This window comes from Ceratotherium simum, chromosome 1 (genome assembly GCF_057802395.1).
Source record: "Ceratotherium simum simum isolate JZ-2026a chromosome 1, ASM5780239v1, whole genome shotgun sequence".
Lineage (NCBI taxonomy): Eukaryota > Metazoa > Chordata > Mammalia > Perissodactyla > Rhinocerotidae > Ceratotherium > Ceratotherium simum.
This window is the reverse complement of record NC_141900.1, coordinates 13822978-13850829: the sequence shown is the minus strand read 5'-3', so window position 1 is coordinate 13850829 and position 27852 is coordinate 13822978. Positions and strand designations below refer to the sequence as shown.

General features: G+C 39.9%; 1 protein-coding gene across 7 annotated transcripts in view; it reads left to right on the top strand.

The window, feature by feature from the left end:
• SUGCT (succinyl-CoA:glutarate-CoA transferase) overlaps positions 1 to 27852 on the top strand; it is a 750850-nt gene that overhangs the window by 682129 nt on the left and 40869 nt on the right. The window contains exon 14 of one of the 7 annotated variants that reach the window (XR_015553125.1): positions 7379 to 7477. The exons of the other annotated variants lie outside the window; for them this stretch is intronic. The gene's annotated coding sequence lies outside the window, so the exon portion shown is untranslated. The remainder of the gene's footprint in view (positions 1 to 7378; positions 7478 to 27852) is intronic. 7 annotated transcript variants of the gene reach the window in all.

Genomic DNA, 27852 nt, shown 5'->3' with positions numbered 1-27852 from the left:
CCTTTTATTTGCTAGTCAAAGAATATTACCAATGATTGAAAGGATTTATAAAATGAGGTGGCCGAGATTTGTTCTTATTTGCTTCCAGCTGAAAGCATAATACACTTAATGCTTCCAGGATATGGAGGAGCTAACAGATGTCAAAAGAGCAGAGAAAGCTATTTTACTAAGAACGTTCAAAAGCCAAACAAAAATCTTTTCTTTTACAAAATTCATAAACTTTATTCATCAGACATTAATTATATTTGACAGAAAATGCATTGGCTGTTTATATAAAATGTATCTTTTTCCTTTTCAATTAAGAAAATAAAAGTTGTTATGATAAAGGTAAGACCACGGGATTAAAATTAGTGGAACATAAGTTTGTCTTCATCAAATAACCATTACTGTAAACTGTGTCTTTGTAACTCTTTACTGTCTATACAATGTAGACAAATAATTTTGCTTAAAGATGGAAACAACATAATTAAAAATCAGAGAATGTTTTTACTCACTGTTTTGCTTAACCAGTTTTCTAACTGATCTGAGTTTCTAGGAACTGCCATTTAATGCTGGATATCTTATCTGTAGATTTACTTTAGTGTCCGGAGGTCTATAAGACTTGCTAACTAGGTCAACTTGGTATGCTTGAAAGAATAACCATAATTTTGCGTGTTAGAATTTTGAGAGCAAGATAGTAGTTTGAAGGAATAAATTAGTTAATTCTGTTTCCATAGGTCCCATGTAAACAAATAGTAGAATGTTGGCAAGTTTTTGCCATCAAGGCCAATGTTTAATAAAGGCAGGAAGGAATAAAAAATGGAAATATTATTTCTGGATTTACATTTTGTCTTACCTCCATCCAAATTCTTACTGTTAAAACAATCCAAAAATATATTTAAGATCTTACCTGGGCTGCCACCGTGCTCTTATAAACATTTTACTTTAATGAATTGGTTTGTTTCTGACAGATGCTCCCTTTGGAGTTAATCAAGAATACTATGAACGCAGCAACTATTTGGCCTTACACACTTCTATCTTATTTCCTTCTTTTGTTGGCCTAGCCTTTCTTTTTTTCTGGGGAAACTCCTCCCACACACATGGAGATCATAAGTGACCATTTTGATGCTGCCCCTCTGGTCATATTTGATTGGTCAAGGGTTGACCTAAGATGGATAAATATGAGGCATCACCAGAGAAATTTTGCAATTATAATGGAAGAAAGAGTTCCTATCTGGTGATTGGAGCTGTAATGATTTAGTTTTTTTAAAAAGTCACATTAAATCTATACATCTGTCTTAAGACACATCTTGACTTTGAAAAATATGAACATGTGTCTTAGAATAGAAAGGAACAGTGTATATTTAAAAAGTTTTAATCTGAAGCAGGCCTAGGGTGGTTAGCTAAAGAGTTTTACAGAGGCAGTGTCATCTGTGCACATCCCAGTCCCATCCAAGTACTGTCAGCCCCATCATCAAGAGGCTCCTGAGGCAGGCAACCTCGTCCACAGGGCTGGCTGCTGTCAATAGACTTGCATATTCTAGTCTCTTGAAAGGGATTGAAAACCATCCCTTTGGTGGGAAGGATATTTCAAGGCATCTTCAATTTATCAAATGCCCCTTGTTCTGATTCTTCATTCACCAGCAACCTATTAATTCTGGAGAAGAAAATATGCAGATGGAATATACTGGACTTAATGTAGCTATCTGGTCCATGTGATAGTGGTTGCTGATGCAAATCATTAAAATCTCTTCTTATAATTATGTTTCCATGTAGTTGACTATAGGTGGAGAAGGGGCCAATCCTGGAAACATGAGTATTTGTGCTTCACATGACAGCTATATACATTAAGGAGTGGCATTCTGGTATCTATTTCAGTCTTAAAGGCAGTTTGATTTTGACTATATCAGCTTTCATGGGACTGAGAGCTGATAAGAACCAGGTTCTTGGTCTTTGAAGCACAAGGCTAGGTCTAGCTGGAATTCCCTTAGACCAATAGTTCCCAAACCTGTCATTGTATCAAAATCACCTAGAGCTTTTTTAAAGTACAGCTTCCTGTACTTGAGATGCTGATTCAGTAGATCAGGTATAGGCCAGCTATTCACATATTTATAAACACTACCCAGATGGTTCTAATGCATAGCTGTGTTTGGGAATCACTGCTTTAGACTCTATCTCCATACGACATTCAGATATGCCTTCTTTTATCTAATTTTTTTAAAGCCATAATTAGATTTAGTGAGTTGCTAGATTTGCCTGCATTATACTCATAAATTCAGCCCTAGAGGAAATTTCTGATTGAGTAACCATAACACACATTTCTGAGTTTGTAGAAGAGGTGTGTGTTTAGGGGGAATAGCATCAAAAATGGGGAGTGGCAGTGGCACCTTTGATGTGGTAAATAGGCAGCCAAGCTCCCTATTCCCTTCCCTAGAGACTTCAGTTCATAAATGATTGGTGATGGCTCTACCCTTAGCATTAATGATGTCCTTTCTCTAGTTAGTCATTTAATTGGTCAGTTTCTGATCCTTTTACCTTGTTTTCATAATTATAAAATATTAATGAGGCCATTTGCACTGACTAGTAACATCCGTACCTCTGGCTTTATTATTATTTTTTTTGGTGAGAAAGATTGTCCCTGAGCTAACATCTGTGGCCATCTTCCTCTATTTTGTATGTGGGTCACTGCCACCCCATGGTTGGATGAGTGGTATAGGTCTGTGCCCAGGATCTGAACCTGTGAACCTGGGCCGCTGAAGCAGAGTGTGTGAACTTAACCACTACGCCACTGGGCCAGCCCCTCTGGCTTCATTTTTGCTGTTGAGATGTCAGCTGTCCATCCAATTGTGTTCCTTTGTAAATAGTCTTTTGTCTTTCTGTATTGCTCAATTTAAACTTTTCTCTTGAACTTTTTTTTTTTTTTCAATTTTGCTGAGATGTGTCTGAGTATGGATTTATTGAAATTTTTTATTATCTTACTTGGAATTCATTAGGCTTCCTGAATCTGAGAAGTCATGTCTTGCATCAATTCTGAAAAATTCTTTGAATATTAACTCTCTTTTCTCCTTCTGGAACTTCAATAAGATGTGTCTTAAACCTTACCACTTTATCTTTCATGTCTTTTAACTTCTCTTTCATATATTTCAACTCTTTTTTCCTTCTATTGCATGCTGAGTAGTATCTTCAGTTCTGTTTTGCAATTGGCTAAATGCTTCTTCAGTTGTGTCTAATGCAATGTTTAATCTTTCCATTGAGTTTTTAATTTATTGATTTTATTTTTCACTTCTAGAAGCTATATTTTCAAATATTTCTAATTATTCTTATAGATTTTGTTTCTTTCTTATAACTTTGGTTTCTGTTTTTATTTCTTTAAACATATTTATGTACTACATCTGATAATCTAATATCTGAAATATTTGAATATCTGATTCTTTGCTTGCTTGTTTATTTTGCTCTGTCTAGTTCATGGTGATTTATTTCCAGGTATGTCTTGTTATATGTGTTATGTTCATTGGAACTTTATCTGTCAGAATCCTTTGAGGCCTAGATTGAGAGCACATTCCTTTGTGTTGGCTTCTGGTAGACATCTATGACACTTCAAACTTAAGGACTCTTTAAACTACATTTCACCTTATAGTTTTTGCGGCCAACAAAGTGATATGAATTCAAGCTCCAAACCTGCATGAGGACTGATTCGTGGTCATACATTCTCAAGGAAATTATTTTATTAATCTTCGGCAGAACCGGAGTGAGACATAGAATTTTTCTTGCCATTGTGCCATGTGAGGTGGATTTTATTTCTAGTTTATCATTTCACTGAGGTTATAACACTTTGGAGGGTCTCAGCTTTATGGGGGGGTTTCAAATATGACTTCTCCCCTTGTACAACCCTTAGACTACATCTTCTGTTCTCCATGTAGTCATTTATACCACAGCTGTAAGTCAGTAAGCTTTGGTAGATGCTCTTAGGGCAGCTGCTGGCTTCAGAACCTAATTAACTTTTTATGATTTTCTCTGTCTGTTGGGTCCTCCCCACCTTCCCCCACCCCTTGGCACTACCCAAGGATTTCTTTTAATTTCTTTTTAACTTAGCCATACATTTAAAATATTTAAAAAATATATCCTAACATTTTTAAATGTCTTGAGTCAAGAGGGTTTTTCATGATAGTTAATCCACCATATTTCCATAAACAGAAGTTCCATGTTCATTTTAAAATTTAATTAAGAAAAAAGAAATTTCCCTCTCTAATTCTCATTTCATGCCACAAACATTTTGAGCAATCAAGAAATACAAAAGTTTACAGGACTCTTAATATACATCTTTTCCAGTATGCTCATTTTTTTTCCTGAAGAGTAAATGTATATCTAGAAGAACACTTCCCTAAGTGCGTTCTGTGGAACACTAATATGTAGTTATATGGTCAAATAACCTTAGGAAACACTGGGTTAAACTAAGCTACAAATTTCCTTATTGAAGAAATTGTGTGGTGTGTAAATGTTTGTGCATCTTTGCGAGTCTGATAACTCATAGGACAGCTGCTCTTCCCTGAGGTGCACTTGAGGAAAGCTGGCATAGAGGTAAAAATGACTTCCCTAAGACCACAGAGGTAGTTAGTAGCAGAGCCAAGGCTAGAACCCAGTTCTTATAACTCTCTCCTCCTCTTTATCATCACAATGAAACATTTTAGTAATCGCTACTTGTGGAACTATTTCCAATAGTACCCCATCCTCAAATTGAAATGCATTTGGAGCCCGTCTTCTTTCACCAAGTGAAAGTTGGCTTCTCTCCCCCAAACAACTAACTAGGAATGCTCCAGAAGTTCTTCAGGGAAAATAAAGTAGAAAAGCAGGGGTTCCAGATCTTGACCTGAAGTAGAAAATGGATGATTTCATAGGGCTTCAATCCAAATCACTGCAGAGATATAGTAATCTTGTCTGATTTGTAAGAGGGTGTGTGCTCCCCTGAAAATCATAGTTTTTAGTTGGCAGGAAACAAACTCCCAAGAACAAGTTGTGACAGAAAACTTTTTTAAAAACTACTTTTGGATTTCAACCAGCAGAATGTGCACAGTTTCTGACTGTTAGTGTATTCTTCCCCCTATTACCCAGAAAATGGACTGTGGGAACTTGGGAAGGTGAAGTGCAATGTTATTTACATTTTTATGCCAAAACATTATGAAGTGAAATAGTCAAACATGCTGAGTGAGTGCAGCATATAAAAATTAATAGGAACATTTTGAATATGTAATATTTTACTTGAAACAATATAAATGAAGAGGGTTCTGTCGAGGTACTTTTTTTTGACCTCTCTTAAATGTTTCTTTTTTTTTTTTTTTTAACACTCTCTGTTGTTTATAATAACCCCTTTGGATCCTAGACCTAACAGTTCTTTCTTTTCAGAATTTTCTTTTCTCTGTTTGTCTGTGTTCAATAAATACTTTTCAGGGAAAAAAACACAGTGTGTTGAGTCCACTAAATTCTCAGTTAACGATGTCTAATAGCATTGAAACAGGAGAGCAAGGGTGAGTATTGGGTTTGGAATCCAAGTGTTGGTGTCCCATTTAGTCATTAATCCATGAAAACAAGTGGATATATACAAAGATATTCAAAGGAAATGACAACATTATAGATATTTTAAGGAGAGAACTTCTAACTGAAGGCTAAGGGGTGACCTAAGCATTTCTGAGATGGTGGTTTTTAAGATGGCAACTTGGTAGAATTTGCACTAACAGGAAGCATATTATGGAGAATTTATGATAATGTGAAAATGGAAGAGAAAGAGAAGAAACATTGAATTTTTACTCTCTGTAAGGTACCAGGTTAAGTACTGGACACATATTGTTGTATTATTATGTTCGTCCCACAAAAGCTAGGAGGCAGCTTCTATTATCATCCCTATTTTATAGACGAGGTGTAGAGAGCTAACAAGCTAAAGGAACATGTTTAAGATCCCACATCATGAATGGCAGTTGAGGAATTTGAATCCAATTTTTTTCTGACATCATACGCCTGGTCTTAATTACTAAAGTATATTACCTCCTACAGCAAGTGTGGCTATGGGTTGTATCTTTTTTTTTATATCTTTGCCATTTTGGAGAAAAGATTTGACTTTATGCAATGAATCTAAACCATTGAAAATCTGGAGCCAACTGTAACCCCAGCAGTTTGGGCATGAGGCAAGTGCTGAAAAGAGAGGATGACGGTGAGTGGAGATCAGAATAAATGAGCCTATGGCTGGTCTCCGAGGACAAGTTGGGGGCAACCTGGAAGCTGACTGTCCAAAGAGCAAGGCAGCATAGAGTCAGAGTTGACTGGAATATGAAAAACGGAGGGAGTGGATCAGGACATTTCTGAAAAAGCATTCTCTAGTGGTCGTGACCAAGTTTCCTCAATCTGTAGCCTATAGTGCATACCAAGGGGGCTCATTTAAGTCTTGTGATAACTTTTCATAAATCTAATAGGTTAGAGAGGAGAGGAGGTGATGCACAGTTTAATTCCATGCATTTTAGATTAGTGTTTATGAAGTAGCACAACATGAACTGATATTTTTAGCTATAAAACTGACCTTTAATATCAGTATTTAACTTAAAGTACACAACATTTCGTAGTTATGGTAATAGTCAAGTTGAAATACCTGCCTTATTTTCTCACAAGATGACTGCATATTGGGAAGGTCCTTATAAACCATTTTTTCCTTTGGAAAATATGACTACTCTCTTCAGTTTAGTTATTTCAGTTTTCTAATTCAAGATCTCTCAGACTACACTGATTATCTATCACGTGAAATTCCTTCCTGCTCTTGTATTACCCTCTGAATTATTGGCCCCATTAGTCACTGTACCTGGAAACTTCACAGTCATCCCTAAGCTGCTTCTTCTCTCTCATCCTCCACATCTTTCTGGTCAACAAAACCCTCAGTTACAAGTCATATATACCTCTCAAATTTATCCCTTCCTAACTTCCCCATTGTGTCTATCTCATAGGCCAATGGGCTTTCTCATGTCCAGTTATTGGGTCAGGCACTGATTCTCAGCCTGGTTTCTTGTTGTCAAGCATATGGGATCACATGATCAAAAGCATGGAAGCCAAAAGAAACGGCCAGGGGCTGCTTTGCTTAGAAGAGGTAATGCAAGTAGAGGTACTTTTAGGATTTTGGGCCTCTCAATATAAGATTCATACCCTTTATGGCCTTTGCATACAGGTCAGAATTCAAATTCCATAGCCTGGAATATAAAGACTTCACAACTCAGGCCCCATCCACCTTCCCTGCCAGTCCTGCCCCACTCCCAAACTCATGCCCTATGCATTAGCCACTGAGACATATTTGCAGGATTATGCAGCTGCATGGTTTCGTGCTATTTCCACTGCCTAAAGTACACACCCCCGTCATGTCCACCAGGAGAGCTCTAATCCTTCCTTCAGAATTCAAGCATCAGCAACTCTGATGGAATCCCCAGCCACAAACAGATTCTCCAACCTGCTGGACACCCCTGTACAGGTACGTTTTCTAACATTTATCAAACTGTATTACAATGATAATTTGCTATTATGTCTTCCCCTCTACCAAGTAACTTTCTTGAGTATAAACTCATTTGATTTAACTTTTATCCCCAGCCCCTTGCCTAAGGTCTGGATCAATAAATGCATATGTTGAATGAATGATTGTGCTAAGATTAGTTAATTATGACAAAGAAATGACTCTGGCCTCTTTGACACAAATTCTGTTGTTTTCTATGGTGCACTTCTTTTTGTGAGACACTTTGAGACTTGTATAGGTGAATAAATACAAATAAAAGAAAAAGATGTGTTTAGGATTGCTGAGTTAGAACACGAATATATTGAAAAGATATAGGAAATGTTTTTAAGTTAACAGCAGCAAAAGATAAAGTCAGAATTCATTGCTTGCTGACATAGCTTGAATCAAAATAAGAAGTGAATTTTAACCCATTTTAGCAAATAATATATCCTAGTGCTAGTGGGTAGTATTTCAAAGTATATTGGTGTCTTGGATTTTAAATAAAAATATCTGTTTTCTTTAATGCTATGAGGTTCAAATACCACCACTTATTTTCTCTGTCTGTGTCCTTCATGCCTTGTGCATGCTGCTTAACCTCTCTGAGCATCATAATCCTTACCTTGAAGTGTAGGAAGTGATACCCATTTGACAGAATTATCATAAGGAATCCAAGGAAGTAAAATACCTAAGATTCTGAAATATTGACTGACATAGTTAGCACTTATTAATAAATATTGATTTCTTTCTCTTTTGTTTTTTTTTAAAAATCATGTTTTTTAGATGGACTTTACCCCAAAATGTTAGGTTCCCAAATACAGAATAACTTGTCATTCCTTATTGCGAGGCAAACTATCCTACACCGTTGTAAATCCCTGGAGATCTTTGCTTTAGGAAGATTGCAGTAGATTCCATGGATGAATAGCTTTACTCTGTTGACAGCCAACACTGTGGGCTGAGGAAGCCCCCACCTTGGGCAAAGGGACTCCTGTGAGGCAGAATGAATCCTGGGCTCAAACACATCTCCAATCACATCTCAAAAGCCCTGAAAGACCCCAGAGCCCCTGTTCTTATCAAAGGAACCTGGAGCCAGCCCCTCCTTTTTGTGCACCACAGGGCCCTTTGGATTCCCTAGAATTGGACCTTTTATTTATCTGATCACTCACACCAAAACTTTTTTATAAACTGACATCAAAGTTATTGCAAAATTTTGATAGCTTTGCTTAGGAATAGTATGCTACTTTTGATCCTTCTAAAGAGAGTGTATTAAAAATATCCTGTGTGTTTTATTTGAAAAATTGACAGAAGTATGTTTTTTTAAAGAAAATTACCCAAACAACCAGAAGAAAAGACAGAGTAAAGGGATAGACAAGGGTTGGTTGGTTGATGGTTGACATGTGAAACCCTTTACCATTCGTAAAATATTTAGGTTATTTGAGCTAAGGAGGAAATTGCTAAGGATTAGGTTTATAGCACTTGACCACGTCTCAGAAATGCTACTCTGTAAAACTTGTCAAAGACAAAAAAAAAAGAAAGCAATCCCGTTAGAAAACCTGGGCTTTTGCATCCTGTCATTTATTACATTTGTCAGTTGAAGCAGTAAGGATTATGGTGGTAGATTTATTAATTTTTCAGAAAACCTGGCATGGAGAAGCCTTACCCTTGGCACTAGCCTGGAAAATGCAGTGAAGGAAGTTTGTGAAACAAGCAGAATCCTGAATACCTGCCGTGAAAAAGTCATTACCATAGCAAACCTGTCACACATGAAGCCAAGTAACAAATTTCAGAAGGGCTCTCTTCCTGAAAATCAACAAGGTTTTATTCAGAATCTTTTTACATAAAGGAAAATTCTTTCTTAGCACAAGTGCTATAGTGGCTGCAGTCACTGTGGGCCTGGAAAATGACATTATGCCCCAGGCAAAAATTTGTTTTCATTTCTAACATTCAAGGGTCATTGTCATGAATGTCCAAAGATTCATTCTTGCCTACCCAGCCAAAAGCAGGACTGACTCCTTTCTCTTCACATCACTATGGGGGCTGCAGCGCTCAGGATCCTCTCAGTGATATTCCCGGCCTTGGACGATGGGGTTGGCCTTCTCTGAGGATGGCTGTGGTCTGGGGGCAGGCTGGGGAGTTGTACTTATGGCCTTTTAAGGTCTTTGCTGTTCATACTGGATACCACAGAAACCAAGGTTTCTATTTTTCTCTGCTCCTGCTCACCGTAGATCCAAGTTTCTCAATTTCTTTATTTTCTACCCAGGAAGGTGTACAGGGTATACAGAGGGTTCTATATTGTGTACAGAACTTGAAGCTACAGCATCCTAAATTTACAGTGCCCACAATTATAGAGTGTTGTTTACTATATTTCAGGCATTATTTTAAGCACTTTACGAATATTAACTACTTGAATCATATAGTGCTCACACTGGCCCATGAGGTAGGCGCTATTATTACCGCTATTTGAGGAATGAAAAAACTGAGACAGAGACAGTCAGGCAGCTTGGCTAAGGTCACAAAACCAGTACGTGGGGGCTGGCTCTGTGTTCACCCACCTTGCTATGCTGATCAGAGGAGTCCCGCAGGGGTGGCTGACAGTGTGTTTCGTGTGAACCAGATCAACTTGTCCACACGGGGCAGTTACTCCATTCTGAGTACAGACAGATGAAAAGGGGAGGACAATGCATGTATGGAAGGGGATAAATATTAAAAGTTTGTGACTGGTCTCCTGGTTAGAGCCAAAAGGATTAAAACCTTTGGTTCTACTACTTTACCATGCCTACACATCACCTGAGGCATTTATTAATTTTGCCTCCACCCGCATAAATTTCTGATCCAGCAAGTCTTGGGGCATGGGATCTACATTAATGTTTGCACTCCTAGACATTTCAGAGCATCTGGAGGGTGTCTGAGAAGTATTTCTTCAGAGATTTGTGCCTGGTACCCACAGACTTGGGGTTATTTCAAGGAGGATGGAAAGCTGCTAAAATTTTATCCTAAACAGCTTCCCTATCTTGTGGATGTGTCCTAGATAAGAAACTTCGTAGAACTGAGATTCACTTCATGGACAGGTTTCACTTGGGCAAAGAAGAAGGGGTTTGGAGAAGCTGGCAATAGTGAGATAGTCTAAGATCTTAACCGTGAAAATGAAGGCTTGATTATTTTGAGGAGAGGATGCCCCTTCTTCTGGGAGGTACAGCAGATGGCAGTGTACTCCACTGAGGAAGTAAGTTTAGAAATGAAAGCTTGTGGGACATTTCAAATTGGGCTGAACTTTGAACTCATATCTAAGTACCTTGGACATAGGAATGAGGAAAACAACTGCAAGCTATTATATAATATATGGTTTATCAGATGTGCCTCAGGCTCCTGTGGGCCAGGATGGATACAACTGAAAATGCCCTCACAAGTTTACTAGATGAAGATTTGACGCCATAGACCAGCCAATATTGCTCTTTTGAAAAAGAAAAAAATCTGTATATAATCTTGCATCCCTTCTAGCAAATGTTAGTTATGGCCACAGAGAAACCCAATCATTAAAGTGGAAAAAAAAAAACCCAAAAAAACAGAAACTATTTCCTATGACATAAATTTAAAGAACAGACTTACTTTTTTTTTCCCCCTTGACTAGAAACAGTGAATTGAAGTGGAGTAAAATTAAGCTAAATAAGAGGAAACAGTGAAATTTTGTACACTGTGGAATAGTCTCGCTGGGAACATTTTGGAAGCCCCATCACTTAGTCATTTCAAACTAGACCAGACAAATGACTTGAAGTTATGCTGTGAAAAGCAGGGCTGTAGAGAATGAATGAATGAATGTTTTCCTCTATCCCCAATGGAAATTTCCTCAGTGGTGTGAGCATTCATACATACACACACACTCCCATCACTTACCTTCAAATTATCTCCTTTCTGACTTTTCAATTTTATCATCACCAAAATAGCATTTTAAAACCTCGAAAGCCTCTCTCCATTGCTAGGTCTCTGTTTACTGTCTATTTTGATCCCTCTTTTCCTTCCTTATGGACAAGGTTTTCTGTTCAGACTATAAAATCCTTACAAATTCCCCTTGGCCATCTTTGAAGCCTTGTAAACACCTTCCCCGGTCAGTCCTAATGATTGCAAGAGTGAGCAGTAGAGCTTCCTCTCTGAGACTCAATGGGGAAGAAAGAGGATAACCTAATTCCCATCAAATGAAGGTATACAGAAGCTGTACATTTCGTCAGGCTCATTTAAAATACCCAACCAGAAAACCACCAAGCATTCCTTCCACCCCTTGAGTAACACATACTTTTCATGGATAGCTGGTAGAAATCACAATATTGAAAAGCCAATTTCTTGCAAACTTGGAGCTGAAAGTGGGAATATTAAGTATAACCATCCCCCTTCTTTCCTATTTTTCAGAGTTTAGCCCATTTTGCACCAGAAGACATAACAATGACTGGATTTTATTTACTTTTTTTGTTCCATTTTGTGTTTGCTACAATAAAAAAATTTGAATGAAATGTAAAGATTACATACAATTTTCCATTTAAACATACTAACTTTTATTCCGTGATTATGGGAAATTAGGAATTGGTTACATGTTTCTTTAAAAAAGATATTTACCGGGGCCGGCCCAGTGGCGTAGCGGTTAAGTGCGCGCGCTCCGCTTCGGCGGCCTGGGGTTTGCAGGTTCGGATCCCGGGCGCGCGCTGATGCACCGTTTGTCAAGCCATGCTGTGGCGGTGTCCCATATAAAGTGGAGGAAGATGGGCACGGATGTTAGCCCAGGGCCAGTCTTCCTCAGCAAAAAGAGGAGGATTGGCAGATGTTAGCACAGGGCTGATCTTCCTCACCAAAACATACATACATACATACATACATACATAAATAAATAAAAAATAAAAAAGATATTCACCCATTCCAGGTAGTTGACCATAATGAGATAGAATAGAATATCAATTTTAATTTTCAATTGTAATTTTTTTAGAAGAGAAAACTTTTGTATTGTACTTGATTCCTCTTCTCCTTGCTGCTCATGATCAAGATCAAGCAAGATTCTCCACCCCGCCTTGTGACATGTAACAGTAAAATAAAATAATAATGATAGATAACCAATTTAGTGAGTACTTAAAAGTATGTAAGGCCTTGCACGAAGTCCTTCATAGATATTGTTCCATTTTATTCTCCCAATAGCTCTAAAATGTTCCCATTTTACTGATGGAAGACTGATCTTAAAGAGGTTCCACTATGCCTAAAATGATACAACTAGTATGTAGCAGAACCAGGAATTCAAGCCAATTTCTTCTGACTCCAAATCCTGTTTTTTAACTACCTGCCATGTGCCTCAGAAAGATGCATTTTCATTAAAATCTTAAGGAAATCATTGTATTTCCTGTGGTCCTCTCTTCCCTCCCATTGAATCTTCTTATTCTATCCTCATGAAGAAAACAAGAGTCCATCTTCCAAAATAACATTTTTGAACCATTAAAAATAGTAGACATTCGGGCCAGCGCGGTGTTGTAGTGGTTAAGTTTGCGCACTCCGCTTTGTCAGCCCGGGGTATGTGGGTTCAGATCCCGGGCATGGACCTACACACTGCTCATCAAGCCGTTCTGTGGCAGCATCCCATATGCAAAATAGAGGAAGATTGGCACAGATGTTAGCTCAGGGACGATCTTCCTCAAGCAAAAAGAGGAAGATTGGCAACAGATGTTAGCTCAGGGCCAATCTTCCTCACCAAAAAAAAACAAAAAATAGTAGACACGATTATTATTAATTTTGCCAGCTATTAAAATACTCACACAAATAATCTGATTATGCAGGTAGGGACAGATTCTTTGGATAACCTAAAGAAATCAAGCAGTGATTTCTAAAGAAAATCATATAGTAAGTTGAAAACAATTTTTAGCACATTCCTGTAATTGTATTTGGTATTTTTTCAAATGCTAGTTTTACTCAAGAGTATAAAGTACATTCTTATAATCCATAGTGGGAAGGATAGTGCATTGATTACATTTGCTTTTGGAAGAGGAGGGAAAGTGATTTATATTACTTTTTCTACCTAGTCATCTAGAAAGATCAACTTCACCACACGAAGTTTATTCACTTTCCACACGAAAAGCAGCACATCATAGTAGGGTCACTAAATGGAACATGGGATTTGAGACAATAGTATTTTATTCATTGTTTCAAAGATGCTGATAATAATCATCTAGGAATTGATGATTTCCCTGCAAAGAAGAGTGTGTAGATCTCATCCTGCCTTCCAAAAGCTTACAAATTTTGGCAGCATTAGACACTTTGTGCATAAATATAACATTGGACATATAAAACTAGAGACGAGATGCTTACCAAAAATGGAAGCAAATGCTTAATTGAACAATAAAGTATTAATATATTTGTTTTATTTTCTCCACTCCAATTTGAATGCAAGCTCCATGAGGGCAGAGGCTTAGTATTTCTTACTTAATTGTTATCTCTCCAGCACCTAGAAAAATACCTGGCACCTTATAGATGCTTAATAAGTATTTCCTAGATAATGTGAACTTTAAGAGAAGGAATCAAGGGCATACTGCACCTCTTCCCGCATCTATTTCTATATCTATGAGGGGGAAGAGTGGGATTGTCTACCTTCTTCTTCTTAAGAGTATCACTGTCCAGGCCATTGCCCTTCTCAGACAAAAAACACTCTTTCAGTGTAATCAACGTTGTGGATGATTCAAGGACTGAATATCTTAAGTGAAAGCATCTGTTAGAAAACGTGATAAGGTTCTCAAGGACAAAGTCCTTGGCATTTATAGGTTCTGAATGATGCCCAGCTTCTCACGGGTAAACACCAAGCCCTAAATTGCTGTAATAAAAGATCAGTGCCATTGTCTTAGAAGTGCAGTGTTTCTCCCAGCTTCAGTGCAGAAAACAAATGTTGGCACCGTGGGACTGATTCTGCACCCATGTGGAATAATTTAATTCCATTAATAATGCTAGAAACATTAAGAAAACATTTTTAGGGGAAAAAAGGCAGAATATGGGGGCAGGCAAAACCAGTCTTTTTCATCTGAACTCCAGGATCCATTTGTTTTCCATTGTTTGCTGTACTTGTTCTGGATCTGTTTTCACTTTTATTTGTGGTCACCTTCGATATGTCTACACGAAAGCACACATCAGAAGTAAAACGACTCTGTCTTTTTATAGTATGACTTCAGACACTTGGACAGTTTCACCGGCTCCTGGATCACTTTTCCCATACCTGCTTGAAGCTGCTAGTTAATATACTGCAAAGGAAAAAGGCATTGTCTTTAAAGGCACAGGAATCCAAGCCACTGAGCTAGATTCTGGGCCCAAACCCTGCCTTTAGATCCTCCTCCATAGCCCCCCAGAAGAATTCTACCCCTCAGAAATTCTTATGTAATTTTCGTTGACTACAGTGGGACTCATCCGGGTGTGTCCAAGGGCAGAATCCGCTGGCTGCATGTAACATACTGTTTGGGTGGGGGCACAAAGCCAAAAAAGCATTGTTTACTATTTATATGGACCTTCACCAATTTCTGGACGCCAGAAGAGATGAACTCATTACTTCTGAATAACTCATTCATCAAAACAGAGATGAACATTTTTCTTCCTTGGGTTTAGTTAGAAAGAAAATCATTTGCTGGTTCACTGTCTAGAAGCCAAAATATGTTGGAGGTTCACCACTTCAACCCAAGCTGACAACCTCCAAGCTCACAACACCTTAAAGCAAGATGACTTGCTTTTATGTAGAGAGGCATATGTGCAAGCCACTGTGGCCTTGAGGGTCTGACAAAGACCCTGAGACTGACTTGAACCTTCTTGAAGCTTTCCTGCAAAGTTCAAGTTCTTGTAAACCATTTAAGGAGCAATCACTTTGGTATCATTCAGACATGAATCCAGCCTAGGAAACTGTTAATGCTTCCACTTTCAGGAATCAATATTTCTTCATGTAGTTGACTTGATGGCAGTTGTCATTTGTTTTATGTCCTTATGAAAAGAGCACATCTTTCTTGGGGGTACTTTTTAATAGAAAAATGCTAATGCTTTGCTTTTGAACATATTAAATGGTACCATGTGTATTATCAAGCTATTGTAGTAGCATAAAATGAGAGTGTTGCTCTGACTTGGTCCAAAATCATTGCATGTGTGTAAAATATCATCTAAGGAGCCTTAGAGACAAACACCAGAAATGGAGAGCAGTGAGAAGAAAAGGCTCCTTGAAGTAGTGCATGCATCTTGGAAAGCACTTGAGGGACCTCCTGAGAAGCAATGGGTAGATACTCTTCCAAACCCGCAACCATCAAGCATCCAAGTGAAAACCATTAAGTTAATGAGCTCTTTTGTCTGTAAAAGAAAACTAAAAGCTTAAAGAAATTTCAAGTTTATAGTACCTAGGGCTAGGTATTCTGGCCTAAATTCTTGCTTTTAATAAGGGAGATGTCTAAACCCTACAGTATTGATGGGGTTTTGTTCTCAAAGGGTTCCAGGTGGTCCTGTATAGCCAATTTGAGGGTTTCATCGAACTCCTAGTCAAGATTTGAGGATGTTCAACCCCAAATCCACTCTGGTTTGAATCTATTGTATCCTTTTCATGCTTCTATGACGTGAAGAGTAACTTCCTCATGAGAATTCGTTGAACACTGAGATTCTGTTCGAGACGGGCTTAGCCTTCTCTCCTCAACCATCATTATTGTAACCTCCCTCTTCAACCTGATTTTCCTCTCTTTGCTAGTCTTTGTTACTCTTTTCTCTCAATTTTATAAAATTATGGAAATTATGGTGGTTCTGATTAATTTTGCTGTCTTATACCCATCCTTGGGGAGATTTTATCCTAATTGTGTTCTTCCCTCCCCTTTTTTTGTTTTGTTAGGAAAAATATCGTTATGAATGTTTATCTTGACATCAGGTTCTGATTTCCATAGATTTGAATTCAGAGTGGCTCCACCACTTAACCAAGTTGCTTAAACTAGAGCTTCACAACATTTTTAATGTCATGGAATAAATTAAAAATGATAATCTTTGTACAAATGCTGGGATAAGAACCCTGGAGTAAACAAATGGGACTGCTTGAGGTAGAAGCCAGAGAGTCTGGCTCAGTGCCCTAAGGGGTGAGACGATCTCTATCTCAGAAGACTCATAACATATTCTCTACACAGTGCCGTGGCGTAGCAGTGGGCAGTCTCTGGCTTCAACTCTTGATATATCAGTTTCTTCATCTATAAAGATGCTAATTAGTAATGGTAGTAGTAGAAGCAGTGGTAGTTTAGCAGTAGTTGCAGTAACTTGTATAATCTCACAAGTTGGAGAGAATCACTGACAAACCATAGGCCAATTCTATTCACATTTTCAGAGAATAATTATATTATTTGATGCCTATTGTTATAGAATAGGAAACCTTGACATGAAGCCTCACATGATAGATCTTTAATAAACCAAGGCCAGTGAGGAGGGGGAATCTAGAGAGCAGGTTGCCAAGGCAGGTAGAGTCTGGAGGAAATTACTCAATTTCTCAGCAGAAACAAGCAAACTGCCCAAAGACCAGATGATAAAACTAAAACTTAAGTCAATAAGCTTAGTCATAAAAGAGGACTATGGCCCTTGAGGAAGAGTCTATAGGAGGGAGCTGGACAGCCAGACAGAAGCTCAATAACATGATGAGGCTAACTTGGGGGTAGTTTGAGTTATGATGGAAGAGTCATCTGGTTACACTGGATGGGTCCCTAGGCCACTTCATCCTTAACCTGTTTGCCTGCAAGAGAAGCACTGGCATATATGAGGGCAGCCCAGGGGCTTAGCCGTGGGTTCCAGGCCTGAGAGAGCTGCTTGATTCCAAGGTGCATCTGAAGGACTCCTCTCTTGAGACTGTCCCCGGCCTCACCTACAGGTAGAGGACATCAGATATCCAGCAGCAGAGGCCTGGACAGTCTTAATGAGTGGGAATGGCCATCTGGAAAACTAAGAAGCCTTAGATTTGTAAGAACTGTATTCAGCCAAGTCTGGATTATGTACACTATATGCTTGGGCACTGTCTCCTCCCTCACGGCCTGAACTGTCTCCTTCCAGCCATGCTCCCTGAGGACATTGGCTCCGTTCCCCAAGCCTTACTCTTCTGCAGTTTCACAAAGCCTACTTGTTTTAAATTCTTTGCCCTTCCGTTGTCCAAGCCTAATAGGGAAGTCAGTCAGCTGTGGGTTGGGATAAGTAGCTAGTGGTGAGGAAGAACATTCCTCCAAGGGCCTTTTGATCTTTAAGAGGCTATAAGTGTCCCAATTCCCTGCTTTTATGCAAAAATATCTCTTGTATGTGTCATTCAAACAGACTGTTTTCCTTCCCGTGAATGTAATTGTTGTCTCTTGGAGATTTTATAAGAAACAGAATGCACACCATCCCGAAATCAGGCAGAGGAGGAGAGCATATGACTTGATTTGCTCACCTCCCAGACTTGTCTTTCTTATGCATTGCTCTCTGGCTTCTAGAGTCACATATTTCCATGGCAAGGCGAGATGCCCTGAAGTAATTTATTCCTGGTCCTCACTCTGTCCCTAACCAACTCTGTGACCTTGGACAAGCTGTTTCATGCCTTTGGGCCTCAGTTCTCCTATCTGTAAACTTAGCAAATTGGACTTTATAAAGTAAACTTGATAGGCGGTGTGTTATTGCTGTTGAAAACATGATTTTGAAGTTGAATGCACCTGATTTTAAATCCTGGTTCTGTTACCTTGCAAAGGTGACCCAACTACATCAGAGACTCAGTTTCCTTATCTATAAACAAGGCTGTTATAAGTTTTATTTAAGATAATGCTTGTAAAGTGATTAACAATGCCTGAATATTATAAGTGCTAAATAAATTTTAGCTCTTATTATTTTTTCCATCTATAATTTTTCTTCTAGGTGTAAATTTTATATAAATCTATTATTCTTTACCATGTATGCTAATACTCTTTTCCATTAGTGTGGGCAAATTAAAATAGGCAATGGTGACAGTATATTTTATTCTACAGACAGAAGTACATGTGTGTGTTACGTGTATTCTCTCTCTTCCCCCCCTTCTCTCTCTCTCGCTCACACACGCACACACACAGAGACAAAACGAAAAAGTAACTGGATTTCCTATGCTCAGTAGAATCTAGGATAAACTGAGTTAAAGAGATATCACACCAGCATTTGGTTCCTCAAGCTCTTTCACAGATCCTTCCCTTGGAGTCAATGGTTCCTGAAGACAACAGGTTAAGTTTTAAAGCTGAGGATGTTGTTAAGTCATTCTTCAGCAACCCCACTGTGTACAGAAGTAAAGGTCCTCTCTAATGTAGAATGAACAGAATCCTGATGAGTGAGGTCATTACAATTCTGCAGTATTAGCTATGGCCAGTAACCTCAGAGCCACGGTCTGGTTTGGTAGGGGCACACAAATAAGTCAAATAAGCGCTGCATGTAAGTCTTGTAAAGGAGTCTGAGAAGGGGATGGGAGTGGAGTGAGGGAGAAGTATTTGCCTCTAGTGTCTTTTGAGAAGAGAGGTTCTTTTGAGAGGAGAGGTTTGGAGATTATGAACCAACACCTCTGTTATTCAACATTGCATTTCCCATTCTTAATTGAGTGGGTTTTGATGCAATTAGGAGGCTGGAGCTTCTTTGTTTTTGTGTATAGCACAGGCAAGTCTGACTTTTCATTTATTTATTATCTATTCAAAAAACATTGATATCTACCTGTAGTTTACCAGCATTGTGCTAGGTGGTAGAAGTACAAATGTGACTAAAACTGGATTTCTACCCACAAGAAACTTGCAGTCTTGGAGGAGACAGATGAGGAAATCAGCACTCTGAGTACAGTGAGTTGGTGCTATAAAAGAGGTATACAGAAGGTACAGTGGGAACACAGAGGAGGAACACCGAAATCACTGGGGAGGTGGGAGACCCGAATAAGGCAGCAATAGAGGAGGGGAGTAGTGAAGATATATTGGAGAGAAATTAAAACATGGAGTAGGTGAGATTAAAGAGCCTGGACTTAGAATCAGTTTGCTGGCTGGGGCTGTTAGGATAACAATGGTATCATCCATTGATGGAAGGATACAAGACAAAATAATGCTGACTTTGATTTTAACCACGTGGAATTTGAGGTCTTGTGGGACATGCCACAAGCCACGAAGATAAGGTATTCAGCAAATAATTGTCATTAGGATTTAAATGAGGTTGAAGCCAGGAGTACTTTTTCAAAGAGAGAGTATATAGACTTAAGAAAATTAGATCACAGTATGCCCAAGGAACACCCATTTCTAAGGGTTGAGATGAGGAAATAGAGATGGTGGAGAAGAAAGAAAAGGAATAGCCATGCAAATAGGAGGAATACCAACAAGAGGTGTATCACATCAGCCAAGAGAGAAAACTTCTGGAAGGAGATGGTGATCAGCAGTGTCAAATATCACAGATATAAGATAATGATTGCTGGGTTTCTCTAATACTTATGCAGGCTTTTTGCTAGCAAAGAATATGTTCATTCTTCTTAAGCAATAGTGGCTTTATTATAAGTACACATTCAGAAAATGAAGTAGACAGGAACCCTATTCATGCAACCAGGTTTTGGGAGACTAGGAACTACAGAAAAGTCAGGTCTTGTAGAGTATGGAATACAGTTCAGAAACTAGAAGTTTGTTTAAGATACAACACAACTCTTGCAATCAGGATATCTTGTTGCCTCCTGAAGGTACTATGGGAACACAGAGCAGGCTCCATGATCCCTCTTCAGGCTGCCTGCCATCAACCTAACTCTTTGTTTCTCTATGGAGATTTGCATGCTTTGACTCCACTACCATATTACTATCTCTAACCAGCCTTTCAAGGAGAGAATCCAATCGGTCTAGTTTATCCCCATGTTTGTAATTAGAGAGAGATCTCGTAGTCTAGAGAATGTTAGTCCTCGGGTCACTTGTATACCCTCACTCCCTGGGGTCCAGTCAGCTGTAGCCAGGGAGGCAAAGTAATATGGCACCCAGAACATGACTACTTCTTCGTAAAGAACCACCGAGGACTACGTTCCTCAACAAGGGGCGGTGGCCCTGAAAGATACTTCCTGTTTTTTTTAATTTATTTTTCCCCCCAAAGCCCCAGTAGATTGTTGTATGTCATAGCTGCACCTCATTCTAGTTGCTGTATGTGGGACGCGGCCTCAGCATGGCCGGAGAAGCGGTGCGTCGGTGCGCGCCCGGGATCCGAACCCGGGCCGCCAGCAGCGGAGCGCGGGCACTTAACCGCTAAGCCACCGGGCCAGCCCGATACTTCCTGTTTTAAAGCTTATTCTTTAGTACCATGGACACTGGTAATGTGGAAGGAAGTATTGGCGTACCGGGAGGAGTAGCTCCACTGAAGCAGTGGAGCCGGAGTTTGAATTTTAGTAGATTGAGGAGTAAATGAGAAATAAGCTAGTAGAGACAGGGAATATAGATGAGTCTTCATGGAAAGGAAGATAGGAGGTACAGTACCAGAACTAATAGGACATATGCTTCCAAGATAATATTGTCCTTTAAGATAGCAGATACTTCTGCCTAATTATATAGTAATAGAAAACATAGAGTAGAGAGAAGCAAACAGTGCATATGCAGGGGAAAAGATGATTGGAAGGGATCCTGGCAGAGCACCATCATTCACTTTATCCATATTTACACTTATCAGTGGACTCCCCTATCTAAGGCAGCCTTATATTGTTGGGAGTGGAGAAATTCTGAAAGAGATATGAAGGAGTAAAATGAAAGTGAGAGTGTTAAAGAAATGGAGAAATACCCTGTGAGGGGGCAGCTAGAAAGACCAATGGGAATAGGAAAAAAAGAAGAGTGGGATGGTCAGAGAAAGTGAAGAATCAGTAGGCAGGAGTTTGACCAAATATTCCCAGGGGTCAGGTTACGGGTCCTCTTGGATGTTCTGATGACTCTAAGGGTTGCGTTTATTTCTCTGGCTGCAAGGAGAAAGAAAAGCAGGCCTTGGTTGTAATGTCTCTCGTAACTCACTACCATAGCAGGCAAGTCCCCAGATGTTCTAGAGCTTCTTATTTCACATCAATAAATATGTACTGCCGTTATATCACCCTAGTGATGACTTTTACCATACATCCTGTCTGAATTTCTTGGAACAATCCTTTTAAAAAATTTTAATACCAGAAATAATCCCAGTGGATAAGCCAATTAGGTCTTAAAAATAGAACCTTTGTTAAAAAGCCATTACAATTTCTCTTCTGGTGTTGGGCTCTGTCATTGACAAATTGCCCCCAGGCTCCTCTCTTAACGTCTTAGGTTAAGACTGTCTCTAGTACATACATATACCAGAAGCACTAAGATTTTTTTCATTTAAAAATAGATCCAAAGGCAAACATATTTCAAGTGGATTTCGTACTATGGGGATTTCAAAAACTAACACTACAGAATGAAGGTAGAAACTGTAGTTTTACACTTGTACTTAGCAAATGTAATTTCTACTCTCATAGTTTTCCATTTCCTCCTCCAAACTCTACTATACTGCTCACATGAGTTGTAAGGGGCAGATTTTGTAAGTATTTGAGACCTCTATTTTCTCTTTGAGAGGAAAATGGGCCTCTTACAGGTTTTCCTTCCCTTTTCTTTCTCTTCCTCCTTCTCTTTTTTCCTTATCTTCCTCCTCCTTCTTCTTTTTCTTTTGAGAGAAGGGAAAAAGAAAGAGAAGTTATTTCAAGGGGAATTAAAAGGTGGTATTTATACTTAAAATATCATTTCCTTTAAGTGTCAGATCTGGGATTCAAATAACTATGGACTCAGGGAAGAGCTAGGCAGCTGTCCTAGTGCCACAAAACTGCCCTAATTCCTCTTGACAGAGACAAAGCTGGTTTGTTTCCTGGTTTATGATCTTATCACTAAATAATAGCCAACATTTATTGAGCACCTAGTAGGTAGCAAATATTGAGGATAAAAAAGGAGTAAGCATCAGTCCCTTTCCCGAAAGCTCACACTACCGTAGTGATCACTGGGTAGTCGCTAGATTAATGCACCATTCAGGGGAGGGGGAAGTTAGAAAGAGAGAAAACGACAGTGAGCAGTGGGTGAGAAATTTCTTCTTCTTATTCAGGCTCATGACAAGTAGCGAGCTATATCCTTAACTTCACTCTGCAACTGGAGAGAGCAAAATATATTCCTTGCTCAAAAAACTGTTCACTAAGGAAAGAACTTTGCCTATAGCTGTGAAGCTGATTGATGTCCTTAAAGCCCAAGGAGTCTTTGCTGACAGGCCTGCTTGTCATTTCACAACTGAAAAGGGGGTATAAAGATAAAGGTTTGTGTGTGTGTGTTTGTGTGTGTTGGGGAGGCAGAGACAAAGGAAGGGGTGAAACATCAGGTAGGGAAACAGAAGAAGCACTTGTGCAGAAAAAGTAGTTTTCCTAATTTTTATCTTAAGATGATGGCTATGGGTGAGGCAGGAAATGAGCAATACAGAGAATATCCATGATATAATATGGTGTACATTAGTGGGGGTAAGTAATGCTGGCTGCTACAACAAGCAAACCCTACATTTCAAATACTTATTTCTTGTTCACCCCATCACCACTATGGTCATTGGGGAGAAGACACCATCTCATGGAATCTTTCAGGAACCCAGCTCTTTCTATCTTGTAAGGCCACCATCTTCAAAATGTGGTCCCAAGTTTACTGCAAAAGGAGCAGAGAGACATTAGAGATTGTGCAGGAGGAGGGAGAGCTGTGGTCAGGCCTGGAAGTGGCAGACAAAACTCTTGCTTGCATTCCACTGGATAGAATTCAGATTCATGGCCCAAAAATAATTGCAAAAGAAACTTGGAAATGTAGTCTTCCTGTATACTCTGAAGGAAAATAAATTGTTTTTGATGAACGTGTGTCATTGTCTCTGACATGTGGTAGTACTTTCATCAAGCTAAAATTGACAGTCATAAGAGTCCTAAAAAGCGTACAACAAGTGAGGTCTCACTCTTGTTGGACACTGGCTGCCTTGTTTTTAGCATTACTTAGAAAAGCTAGAATCTATATACTTATTATTTATATTTCTCTATGGCTTGAGTAAAGAGCATTTTTAAGGTTTTAAATTTTCTGAGGAAACCTAACTTGAAGTGCATGGCATAGGCTAAAGATTTTCCTTTCTTTTCTTCCTTCTTTCCTTCCTTCTTTCCTTCCTTCCTTCCTTTCTATTAGATATAATCAGCATGTCACTTCCACTCAAAACAGGAAAAAAAGAGAAACCCGACTTTTTAAAAATACAAACGTAAGGGAAAAATGGAGGATGGAATCGAATGTGTGTCCACCCTGAAGGAGATACTCCTTCCCAGCTCTGACTGTCCAAGTTGCCTCAGTTCATTAAGTAGACTAGGCAGGTGCCCATCCTGCCCAGCTGTCTGTGGTCAAACAGACAACCTTCCCAGTTAGAGGAGCCATCTTCTTGGATTAAGGTTACATAGGTACTTGCAATCCACCATGGCGTAGGAAGCTGCCTTCAGTTTTAGCATTGCTGTAGAGATAACTAAATGACTAAAAATTAGTCATTTTTAGTAGAAAAAATAAGGAAAAATAAATCACTCAAAAGTTCCCATATTATGTATATGTATTTCCTTTTTTTCCCTAAAAGTTTGTTTTATTAAGTGCTACAGACAATAGAATTAAGGAGACTTAAGTTCAAAATGTAAAACCATAATAATCCAAACACTGTATATTTTCAAATCTTCAGGTTGCACAGCTAGTTGTCTTTTTCAGTTTTAAATGGTAGTTGCTAAAGCATACCATCAAGGATTGCTTTTAGCAAAAATAACAGCTGGGATTGAAATTAATTGAAAATGAGTATAATATATAACAGGTACATATACATGAGGTAAAGTAATTCCTGGCATCCTCCAACTGATACACTATCTTAAAGTTTAGGGCAAAGCATTTAGTATTCAGGAAAATTACACATAAGATTGTATTTTATGGTTTTCTTTACGTGGGAGTGTATGAACCAGCGTTACACATATGCTATACACCTGTAAGACCCAGCATTATGCAAGTAACCAGGGAATATCCACCACACCAGAAAGAAGCCTGCACAATGAATCAGGCACAGAACAGCTGGTGGAGAAATCAGATGGAGAGTCGAGGTAATCTGTGGACGGTATTCAAGTTCACTAGAAACATTTTGCAAGCGTTGGGTGAAGAAGCTAGACCTCTGGGCCTCACAAGCAAAGCCCAGGCCTGCTGCAAGATAGAGAAATGGTTTTCAGAAAGTGCACAGCTCACAACAAAGAATTACCATTTAAACGTATGTGGGGAATGTTGTTCATTCTGGCCTGGGTTGTTTTTGAATCACCCACAAGGCATCAGTCTTCAGAAGAATTGGCCCCCAGTTTCTAGAGTTTGGCCTCTTGGGTGCCCTGTCTTTCCACTACTAGCAACAAGTGCATCACTAGAGAAAGAAAGGGTATTTCTTTTAAGTATTAAGTATGTGCTGAGCAGGAAAGAGCCTTCACCTCTCCCTTAAGGCACAGAATAAGAGCACTGTGCTGAGTAGCTGAGAAAAGAAATGTTTGAGGTTTGGGAAAGTGGGATGCAAGTTTGCTTTCCCTCGCCCCTGAATCCACTAGATTTTCCTATCCTTTTTTTCTTTTGGCACTTTTCACTTAAAATCTTTGTGTTGTGAATGATTAAACCAAAAAAAAAGATGAACTATAAAGAATCCCCCCTCATGCAAACAAAGGAAGACACTCGGTGAGCTTGGGCCACAGAGGAAAGGAGGGTTGGGCAGGGAAAGGAAAGCATAGGAAAGAAAAACACAGACTCTGGTGCGAACTTGGAGTGCAGGGTCAAATGAAAACCCACATTGCAAATGGCAAAGGATCAAATGTGAGAGGGAGTGTGGGTGGAAGGTGCTGTCTTGCTCAGAGATGTTCTGCTCTGGAGACATTCAGCAGGACTCAGGCACCTGCTGCTTTAAGACCAGAGCCTCGGGAAAGGGGAGAGAAGCCCTAAGGGGCAGTGGCTCAGGGAGGAAGGAGGGAGCAAAGAGGAGGTCAGAGGCAAGGGACATACTAAGCTGCCCACATTTAGAGGCTGAAGTGTTGCTTTTCTGCTAACCAGCTTCAAGCTGATTCGCATTTGGGGCCTCCAGGCTATTCTGTAGTCAACTGAAATGTTTGACTTAAATTCAGTGAACGTTTAGGCAGAGGAGGCTTGGATCTGTTATTAACCTCAAGGATCATTCCTCCTCCAGGGTGTGTTCTGGCCTGATCCTCCCCTCCCCGTTGTGGCGATGGGGTGGGGGGTTGGGGGGTGAGACAGGAGCTGTGAGGCTTTGCCCGCCCTCAGGGTGGTCTTCACCATCCAACTCTCCTTCAGTCCTAAGCAAGGCTGGCAAAAGGGAAAAAGCCGCAAGAACTTAAACTTCACAAAAGCAACAGCAACAAAACTTCCCCGCGTCGTGGAAAGCAGCCAGCTGCAGAGGGGCCTGCTGGCCTGTCCCACTTGTCGGGGACCAGTCTTGTCCTCTAGCTTAAGCTCCACGATGACATTGGTCAAATTGCCACTTTGAAATTCATGCCTGGATCCTTATGTGGAATGTGCCCTCTGTCTACCCTCATCTCTTTGGAGCTTAAATCCAAACACTGCCTGTTCTGTTAGGACTCTGAAATAAAAATAAACCGGATAATTGGAATATGAGAGCAGGAAAATAACAGTAACCAGCAAGTATAGCTTCTATGTTCACTTTTACTTTGCTTATAGAAGTGAATGTGTTTGTCAATTGACTAAGAAAAGGAGGCTGCCCAGGGTTATAAACTCCCTGGAGTGAGGGCTCTGTCACCCACTTTATGGCTCTTGTCAGAGATTAAGCAGTGGAAAGATTGGGTAGTATAGGACTAGAAGGAACTGTAGGGTCCCTTCCTGGTCTGAGTGTCTGTGAAGGTCGCGTTTAATATTGCTACAACCTTGAGTGAGCCTCCCCTTCTCCTGCAGTAGCTGCAGAGTTAAGGAGGGATGAAAAAGAGGAAAGGAGGGAGAAAGGACGCTGAGAGCTGGGTTCTCTAGATGAGCTCGATAAAGTCTCTGGGAATGAAAGAAGGGGTGGTGTGGAGGGGGCAAGACTTGGTTGTATTTGAAATGAACATTGCAAAGTGACGAAATGTTCACAAATTATAAATTTGGGTGGAGTGTTAGTTATTTTATTTTCAGAATTCAGTATGTTTGAAATGTTTCATAATTTTTCAGTTAAAAGAAAACAGAAGCAATAACCAAAAGAAACATACAGACTTTTAGTTAGACAGGGCCCCTCTGCCAAAGGACAGGCCTTCTCTGTTTCCGCCGATGGAGGGTGTCCCTCCTGAGCTTTAAATGCTTCCCAGGTCAGGTTGGGGTTCAGTCCTCTTCCCTTTTCTCTATTCGTGCTTCCCCGGCCACCAAGTCTAGTCCTGCGCCTGTCAGACCATCGCCCTGCCAAGGCCTCCAGAAGGTCTGTCCCAGGCCCACGCCCTTCCCCGCACTCCAGGGCCTGCCTGCCTTCTCCACACAGACACCCAAAGGGTATATCAAACTCAACCTGCTCAAAGAGAGCCCTGAATCCCCCAAACTATTTCTCCCACAGTTAATTCCCCATCACAGTAAATAGCACCACCTTTAGAGTGAAGACAACAGCAATTTGATTTTTTTCTCAGTTCCCTTCTTTCTGTCCCTCTCCACAATCAACCCATCAGCAAATCTTATTGGCTCTATCTTCAAAATGCACATTCCATCAGAACACACCTCAGCCTCCAATGTTGCTGCCCTGGCCCCAGCACCGTGGTCTCTGGCCTGCATTGCCGACTGCAGTCATCTCCCAGTGCTTGCCAGCTTCCACCTTTGAGGCACTACAGTCTCTTCTCCATGTGGCTTCTTTAAAATCTTCCCAGGGCTTCCCTGTGCTCAGAACTAAGTAGAAAGTCCTTTCAGTGGTCTGCAGGATGCACATCAATGGGCCACTAGTGCCCTCCAATGCCTGTCCTACCCTGCTCCCTCCACCACAGTCACAGCTACCTTCTGCTCTTTCTCCATCAGGCCCACGCAGGCCCGAGTGGCCTGACCTTTAGCCTTGCTCTTCCCTCTGCCTGGACGCCTCTTTCTCTGTGTAATTTTATGGCTCTCTCCTCTCTCTTCATTCTGCTCAGATTTCGTCTTCTCAGAGAGATGTCCCTGACTGCCTCAGCGAACATAACAGCCCTATCACTTTCTTTCCCCTTGCCTGGATTCATTTTTCTAGAACAGTGCCTGGCCCATAGTGGGCACTCAACACACATTTGTTGAAATATTGAATTAATACTACTACTTGAGCACCAGCTAGTTGCAGGCATTCACATGTACATTAATTCATTTACTACCCACAAAAGTCCTCTG